Source organism: Dysidea avara, chromosome 1 (assembly GCF_963678975.1).
Source record: "Dysidea avara chromosome 1, odDysAvar1.4, whole genome shotgun sequence".
Classification (NCBI taxonomy): Eukaryota; Metazoa; Porifera; class Demospongiae; order Dictyoceratida; family Dysideidae; genus Dysidea; species Dysidea avara.
This window is the reverse complement of record NC_089272.1, coordinates 27,963,461-27,973,077: the sequence shown is the minus strand read 5'-3', so window position 1 is coordinate 27,973,077 and position 9,617 is coordinate 27,963,461. Positions and strand designations below refer to the sequence as shown.

At 36.4% G+C, this 9,617-nt stretch overlaps 1 long non-coding RNA gene across 1 annotated transcript; it reads right to left on the bottom strand.

Moving 5' to 3' along the window:
- Positions 1-4,455: 4,455 nt before the first annotated feature.
- On the bottom strand, positions 4,456-7,651 carry LOC136260783 (uncharacterized). The gene is made up of 3 exons (XR_010703678.1): positions 7,520-7,651; positions 6,988-7,094; positions 4,456-4,765 (listed from the first exon to the last, which is right to left on the bottom strand). It is a non-coding gene; the product is annotated as an uncharacterized lncRNA (long non-coding RNA).
- Positions 7,652-9,617: the final 1,966 nt, after the last annotated feature.

Here is a 9,617-nt window from a genome sequence, read left to right as displayed (position 1 = left end):
AAACTTCACAACAGTAGCAATGGCTGTACCATAATAACACTACACTGGATACAATGATAATGGCATGTCATACAGTACCTCTTGTCAAGTTAGTGAGTGTTATTGGTTGAGTTGAAGGTTATATTAATTACCTATTTATATTATTGGCGGTAAAAGTGAGGAGATAGTTGGTGCTTTGGTGGTAGTGGATGGTGGGCCAGATTATGTACAACATATGGTTTATAAAAATATACTATTGATATTGCAATCAATACTTGTCATGCTGTTTGTCTATTGAACTATTGTAAGTTGCCATAACAAGTTATGTTTTTAGTTATAGTGAGCATTCAACTTCTTATCATTAATTGTATAGGTCAAGGGACTTGTTAACCGTGTGTAAATATTGCACATGTTGATGCAAATAGACTCAGGGCCGCCCACAGGGGGGGGGGGGGGGGGGGGGGGGGCAACTGGGGCATTTTGCCCCGGGGCAACTGGGGCATTTTGCCCCGGGCCCCAGCCTGAAAGGGGCCCCAGGAGGCCCCATGAAGGGCCCCCTGAATACCTGTTTAAAAGATCGATATACTCTAATAGAGCAGTCAGATCTAAATACCCTAATAGAGCAGTCACAGTATTCTTCAGAGGAGCAGTGTAGCAAGCTTATAGATAAGGAGATATGGTTGGTGATGGGTAGTTATTGTCATTGCCAGCAGGTTGTGACCTTTTTTTTTTTTTTTTTGGTCTTCAGCTTACAACTTGGGTCAAGGGCCCCACTTTAACTCTTTGCCCTGGGCCCCTTAATTTCTCTGGGCGGCCCTGCAAATAGTGATTCCTCTTCAATAATCCAACATCATTATTGTATCAATGTCAAGTAAGTCTTTTAAACAGAGTTATAGTGTACTTACTAACTAATTAGATTTAATGGTGGTTGTATTGCATATATGCATCAATTTTAACACTGCAATGACTGATTGCAGTAACTTTACTGAGGAAGTTTCATGTACATTTTAAAGTTATAGATCCTATCATGTAGAGTATAAATAAGTGGTTGATAGGGACCAGCTTATAATGCTAGATACCTTAAAGCATCAAGCTTGATGATAGCATGATAAATAGAACAATTTGGTTCTTCAGGAACTTAATCTCTCGACATACAAGGATAGTCAGTTATTAACCAAGCACCTTCCATCAATCTGTTCAGGTTGACTACTAGCTTGTACTATTATAGTGTATGAGGTGTTTTTTGGACATTTGTAGTGTGTCAGTGTGTTCAATTGCCAGAATTAATGTCCATATCTTACAAAAGGTTGAAAGTTCAGGTGGTACTTTGGGTACCCACATCTTCATCTGGGCATCACATTACAACCTCCTTTGGGTTAGCCCTACCTTTGCTAACTAACAAGTACCACACAGGTGTCTCAGTGATGGTCAACAGTTGGTTTGACCATGTTAGCAGGTCAAAGGACTTCATTACTTTTACACGTATGTGTGAGCATAATTATGTGGTTATACTTAACTATGTGGTTAGAGTTTTGTATCAGTTTTAGAGTCTACACACATGTAATACTCTGTATCTTGTGAAATAATTTTGCCTTATATTTACTTAAAACATTTATAAGTAAATCCATCTAAATTAATGTAGTAGTTTATGGTATATATTTGCAAATATAAATTTATTAGCTAACTCTTCCATAGAAAAATACTGATAGTGTAATTATAATATGAATGTATTTACACATATATAGAAAATTACAAGTGGAGTAAGAACTGAAGAGAGTGCAATTAACATGTTCACAATGTCCAGGTGAGTATATTTGTATGCAGTGCGTTAGTTTGTACATACAGTGGTCCCTCGATTATCCGAACTCATTGGGCCCTGGGTGTGTTCAGATAATCGAAAAGTTCGGATAATCAAAGCCCATTCATTTATACACAGAGCCTTGCTCAATTACTCTAATAGAACGCACACCTTATATAAAATATAAAATACTCTAATAGAGCAGTCATCGCTACAATTCGGATAACCGAAAGTTCAGTTAATCAATGGCCGGATAATCGTATTGTTAATGAATGGGTTTCGTTACTTTCACATCGTTTGATACCCTACGTAAAATTACGTAACAACACTGCGCTATAGGCGCTTTTATAAAATAATAATTATTAAGCACACTGACACGCTTTATCAAACCTCGATTCTGGGGAGAGGTGACAGCAGCCAGTGGCCTGTGATGACGTGCTACTAAGGGGCCGGTCTGCCAGGATAACAGAAGTGAGTTATGTATGCATGAGTATGTATCACATCACCACCAAGATCACCACTGTTTGCCTAGTTGTAATGTTTTATGCTACAATGCTATGAACAGAATTCTTAACATATAGACATGGTGATAATTCCTTTAGTCCAGATATATTTCAACTTGCCTTGGTCAATTATAGTAGAGGGGCAGAGGCTTAGATTGTCCCATGCAGTTGCAGTGGTGTTTATGGTTTTGCAGTGTTGGTAGTTGAACTAACTGTAAATTTACAACAGGAAAATTTTTACAAAAGTAAAATTTGACAAATTGGTTACTTTGTCCAATAAGCACCTCAAAAGTCGGTGTTTAGACCTGTTATTTTTTGCTTTTCGTCAAATTTTATTTTGTCAAAGCTGATTAATAATATTGTGAATTCTTCAAATTTTTCTTTCGTCAGTACCTCCTATTGTATCTGTAAAACTTTGTTAAATATCTGCATACCTAATCATCTGTGCAGTGCTGTCTGCCTTTCATTTGTGACAGTTAGCTATAGTGTGTGGGTCATGCCATTCTACAAGTGTATGTTATATATTACTCCACCATTACTGAAGCTCAAAGCAGCCACTGAAATCAATTTATTGTCATGCACAGTGCTGTATAGGTTGAGTAGCTGTATTGCTTGATTAAACACCTTAAATTAATTTTTAATATTTCATTGAATTAGTTAATACAGAAATATTGGCCTTAAATTACATTTGCAATCTTTGCTGATAGTACAGTCTCGTGCAAGGTTTTGTATCCTGCCCCATGTTGTGCGTGCAGATAACCTTTGTTATTTTATACAATTAGGCACGAGCAGCTGTTACTTCATAACATAAACACAATGGACTGCTTATGTTGGGACTGGTGGGATACAGGGAATTTGGGGATTCACCCATTCACCATAGGGACCTGCAATATATTAGTACAGACTGTCCCAATATTAAGTAAACTCAAGAGGGTTATCATTTCTGCCATTTGTTATCCAGCGTGTGCAAGTTCAACTCTTGCTCGTGATTAGATATAATTGAATCACTCCAGTCTAACAGTTAAATTTCAAGTACATTTACTGCAAAATGGTGTTACACTGCACACAATCAGTAGAGTCTGAGTTAAAAGACAAACCAAGTGAATCGCCTCAGTTGGTAGGCATCAAATCATCCTCCATAATCAGTAGCAAACAAATTAAGGTACAGCAACATGTGTGTGCCTTCAAAATACCAGCTATGCTGTAACAGTGTGTAGTAAATTGAAATTGTTTACAAGAACTTTGTCCTGTACACTGTCATTGTAAGGCATACCCACAGAATGTGGACCATGTCAGCGTGTCCAAGTGTGAAGTACTTATTTAGCTGGTCTGCACTATATTGAACAGCGACAATTCAGCACATGCACTATTCTCTTTCCCTACATCAGGACCCTTTCCTCCTTCACTAAGGCTTGAAACATGCTATTACTATGTAAAGCTGCTCCTGTACAACTGTAACTACTGTATTTATTAGACTAAAATGTTGTTTAAAAATCCATTGCGTTCGTATCATGTACAGCACAGCGTGTTTTGCACTGCTAGGGACATTAAGTACGTATAGGCTTCAGATGAAGTGATCCAATTCATGTATGGTAACCCAAGGGTTTAAATCAAAGGTAAAGTGCAGTTGTGATTCTGTGTACAGTGAATATGTATGGGGTTTGTTGGAGAGTCAACTACGGAAAGGTAGTGAATAATACTGAATGGTGAAATCGTACTTAGAACAAGTAATGTCGCCTCTGTTGGAGAAGCGACAAGTTCCTGGTGATAACAATCTGACTGAGTGTACAAATGATAATTATGAAGTTGTAGATAATGACACTCTTGAACTGTCTAAACTTACATGAGCATTATTGTTAGTGTCTCTATTGATTATGCATTCCCCCTCCCCCCACTGGATGCATCAATAATTACAGACTGTCCAGTATAAATAAATAAAGAAATAATGGTTTGGTTCCAAATTCAGAAAAGAAGACCAAATGGTGTTTCCTAGTACATATAAAACAGTGAAATTGTCAGACCACATAGGACATTTGAAATAAAAGCTTCAGTGTGTTTTAGCAGGTCAAGCATTACTACGAATAAGCCACAATCCATTCATAAATTATTAGGGCTACCATCTGAATGTAATAGAGGTAACATACTGTACATGTTCTGTTACAGAAAGGAGTTACGGTAATATTGGATCTACTATAAAGATGTGATAACAAAGGGTTAGTTATTTGTAAATAAAAAGATGTGATATTTAAACAACAATAATATGATCAGTTACAGCATGTACATAAAACTTGGAACAAAAAGTTATTGAGCGATGTACCACAGTCTAGCATCACACTATTGCAAATGCTGCAGCTCTTCAGCAAAAAAAGTCACCCTTGATGATAGCCTAGAGTTCTATGTACAATATGAGGAAATACTGGCCAATTTCACCTGCTGTGCTAGTAGTCATGACTGACCCACAATTAGACGATGACATCATTGCTACCTGCATTAACAAAAACAAACAAAACAATTACTATTGTATTTCATTTTGCAGAGTATGTCTAAAAAACACTTTGAAAAATGACATTTGTATTAGGAGAACGGCAGAATTCTACATGGAAAGTCACTACTGTCATCAAAATGAAGAAGTGAACACATACATAGCTACAGAAAGAAACTCAGTCATTACTGATGTGCGTAACATGCGTATGTGGGTAAAACCCAGTGGGTTTTTCCCTGAATCATCTTGGTGCTGGATGGTTCAAAATTTTTACGTTTTGATTTCTTGTTGCTAGCCCTCACTCTCCATTGTTGTATTTAGTCTTTCATTATATTCTATTCACTTATGAATGTAAGTTTTCAGGTAGTCGTGCTCCTGGACTTACGTATGGTTATTGTCTTGTATCTATGGTTACTAAGTATGTTGTTGGTTGTTTGGTAACAATGATAGATAGCCTGCTACAGTTGCTAGTGGTGCAAAACCCAGATGTTATAGATTACAATGGGCAAACAGGGTGTGGGTTATTTGGAGTATGGTGGAGGGGGTTAGACTGTGACTTCAGAATCACCTGTTTAATTGTAGTGCTAGGCTTATAAAACAAAACACTAGGGGTATCACATATCACTTACTAAGTCAATCTCAATCTGTGATTGTGATCAAACTCACAGTCAATAGTCAAAACTACAAAATATCACTACAGTGGGAGATGGGAAGAAGTGTTAAAACTCAGAGTTACCTATAAATAAATATTAAAACTTACGAGATAGAAAAACTTAAAATGTTTCAAAGCTCTGTAACATTTCAATGATGTATCTTTCACAGTTGTAGATCAGAGGGGTAAGACAAGATAATGTGCACTACAAAGCACTAACAAAAATATTTTATTAAACCATAGTCATACTACCTGTTGAAAGTAATAGATCATACAACAACGATTGTATTGTAATCATTGATGCCTACTGTTACTGTTGACATGAAAGTCATGAGACAAAGTGGCAGTAAAGAGGGATTTCTAGGGGTCTGGGCATACTCCCCAAGAATTTTGAAACATAAGTGTGCCATGATTGAACCTGGAAATGAATTTAGAGAATGAGTGAGATCTGGAAATAATTAGCAAGCTGAAGGGACAAAATAACTATGTATATAATTATGTGCATGAAAGCTTTGATTTGATGAATGTGTTGATTTTCAGTTTATAGTGAACTGTAAGAAAGAAATTAAAACTAGTAAGGTAATTTTTAATCAGAGTAGTAGACCATGAAATAGAAAATTTTTGAAAATGACTATCTCAAGATGTATCTTTAGACTTTTAGTCAAATCCCTGTGGTAAATTGTAAAAGAGTTAAGAGGTACAATACGTAAGTATACTTTCCTTTGGTAAACCTGGCTATTTTGTCTAAATTTTAGAACTAGCCCAATCACCATTTGCAACTAGCCAAAAGTCATTTACAACTAGCTTTTTGGCCACAACTAGCCCGCCTTTTTAGCCCTTGCCATAACAGCAGCATCTTTCCAATCATGAATCACACCATTGCAAGCAACAAACTAAATAGAGCAAAATATGTATCAAGCCCCTTCCTCTACTTTTTGTACAGGGTCTATTCAGTTCACATGAAATACTTCAAGTACTTGTGCAACATTATTACGCATTCACGTGGTCTTGTCCTACTCCCCTGGTTATATAGATAGGATGTATTAAGAAATTTTGAAGCACAGGACTGGCGTGTTTGGTAAATGGATATAATAAACCTAAATAGCTTCAACACTTAAAGTAACACTGAAGGTGTACGGATTTATATCTAGCTGGCTCACATGGCCCAGACAGCAGCTTTCTTGGTTTACTATAGCTAGTTACACTAACTTTTAAAAATGCTAAATGGCCACATTGGATGTGGCCAGGGATGAAAACCTAACAATTAAGCCTAAAACAGCAGACAAAATTTCAGGAAGATGCATTCAAGTCAGGTCAAAAGCTGTAAGCCAAAGGCTAAGGTAAATTTTGTCTTTGACGCAGATCATCCAATAGTGAGTGCTTGTGTGACACCCCAGTGAAACAAACGTACACTAGGTCCCTATTAAAAGATGGTCACCAGTAGGTTGAAATATCCCTGAAGTAAATTATCACCATGCTTGTGCTAAGAATTCTGTTCATAGCATTTTTAAAACAGTACACTCAAGGATAATGGAACGTAACAGAGGTGATGTGATACATAATGCATACATACCTCTGTTATCCTGGCAGACCAATTAGTCGCACATCATCTTCAGTCATCACAAGACTGGCTGCTGTCACCTATTGAGTTTGACGTGTCTCAGTGCTTTATCAATGTGCCTATAATGTAGTGTTGTTACATAATGGTATGTCAGTAGAGGTGCATCAAACAATGTGAAAGTAACAAAAACTGTTTCAGAAATTGTAAGATTATGTGAGTTTCAGACCCTTGGGAAAGAGGCTACAGTATTATCCATTAGCTACAGTTATGCTATTCCTCTAGTAAAGAATACTTCAACTACGAACATTGCTGCAAAACCATCAACATCACTGCAACTGCATGGGACAATCTGAGCCTCTGGCCTTACTATAATTGACCAAGGCAGGTTGAAATATATCTGGAGTGAAGGAAATTGTTACCATGTCTGTGCTAAGAGTTCTGTTCATAGCATTAATAGCGGTATTGCAGCATAAAACATTACAACCAGGCATATTAAAGTGATCTTGGTGGTGATGTGATACATACTGCTGCATACATTACTTACCTCTGTTATTCTGGCAGACCCCTTAGTCACAGAACACTAGCTGGCTGCTGTTACCTCTCCCCATTAGATTCTACGTATCTGGTTTGATAAAGCGTGTCCTCGCGTGTGTCAGTCAGTGCTTAATAATTATTTTATTAAAGCGCCTCTAACGCAATGTTGTTACGTAATTTTACGTAGGGCATCAAACGATGTGAAAGTAACGAAACCCGTTAATCAATGTTAATCAATGGCCGGATAATCACTTCCTATGTATTGCAAGCCACAAAGCTTGCAATACATAGGAAGTGATATCTAAACCAAAACAGCCAAGCTGTAAAAAAGGAGTGCGGCCACTAAAAAGGCCAGGATGAAAAAAGATGTGAAATCCAAGGTGGCGGCCAAGGAATGGCTGTGATAGTAGGTTAATAGCAAAAATTTTAGTTATGACAATTCAGGTGAATTTGGTGCCAAATCCTAGTGGAGGAGGCAATGCAAATTCACTTGAATTGTCGTAATAAATATTTTTGTCATTAACGTACCATCACAGCCATTTCTTGGCCGCCACCTTGGATTTCACATCTTTTTTCATCCTGGCCTTTTTGGGGGCCGCACTCTTTTTTTACAGCTAGGCTGTTTTGGTTTAGATTATACATTACAACACTTAAAACAGACAATTTAAAGTTGTCAAGTGTATTGTTCTGTATGTGTATTCAGTAAAATTAAATAAAATTAATACGTAACAAGAACAATACAGTATTTAGTTTTATGACTGTATAGAATGCAGCAGATATATTTGAGATACTATACAATTGCTGCTTTGTTAACAATGATCAGGTACACATTAAGTATATTAATATAGACAATTTATGTAGCCTTGGATAGATATTAATGTACAATGTATATGCATATTTGCTCCATGTAGATGCAATACATCTGCATACTATAGTATATTGTTATAGTTACTAGAGCTTTACAGTGACAAACATTGAAGGTCAACAGCAACTTGTACTACAGCTTTTGAATATATATATATATATTTAATGCTAGCATCCTATGTAGAATGACAATGGCTATAACTGAGTATGCAACCACTGTACGTCTATACAAGAGTGCTTAGAATGCATAATTCCTTTGTAGGTTAAACATTTGTGGTGTGTTTCGCAGTTATTTCTTACTAGTGGCAACCTTACTAGTTTTACAAGTAACATCTCATACACTCTACATCACACCTGATGATCATCACTCTACCAACAACAGTAACACTATCACCTTATCACAGTGTGTTAGAAATAGTGAAATGTGTTTCACTTCTAATACCCAACTGTTCTTTTGGTGGGGAGTTCATAATCTTAAGGAAGATTTTGTCATACAAAACCTAAATAATATCACAGTTATTGGAAATCACAGCACAATCAATTGTGCAAATTTATCAGTTGGTATAGCTGTCATAAATGTCACTAAAATAGCTGTGCATAATATGAAAGTTGTTGGATGTAGAAAAAATTATATTGATAAATTGGATGCTTTTAATGTCCCTACTTATGTCGATACCAAAGTGCTTCATCGAAATGCAGCAGTACATATGCACTACTGTGTGGCTGTCAGTGTTACAAATGTTTCAATAATTGTCAGTAGTGGTACTGATGGAATACATGTTATTAATGCTATGATGGAATCTACATTAAGTAACATACTTATCACTGTGATGACATCCTCACAATCACATAATTCTACCAATGATGGCCTAGTTGTCTTCTACTACATGCAAGCAATAATGAATGTTTTATACATACGAAATATTACTTACAAGCAAACAGCTTGTAACAGCAAAGAAATTCAAAATGTGCTTTACATTTCATTTCAACGCAATGAATATAAGATTTTGGTAAGAGTTGACCAAACAGTTTTCAAAGATTTGTGTAATGTACGTGCATTGTATTATTGTAGTGAGACTAATCATAATGCAGTTGAAGTGAATTTAATGAGCTGCCAAATGCACAATAATGCTGCCAGGGATATTAATGGCTTTTCCATGCTGTCAATTCTTCATACATCAGACAATAAAGATTCTCTTACAATAATGAACAGTATGTTTTACAAAAATACTAACATTAATTCG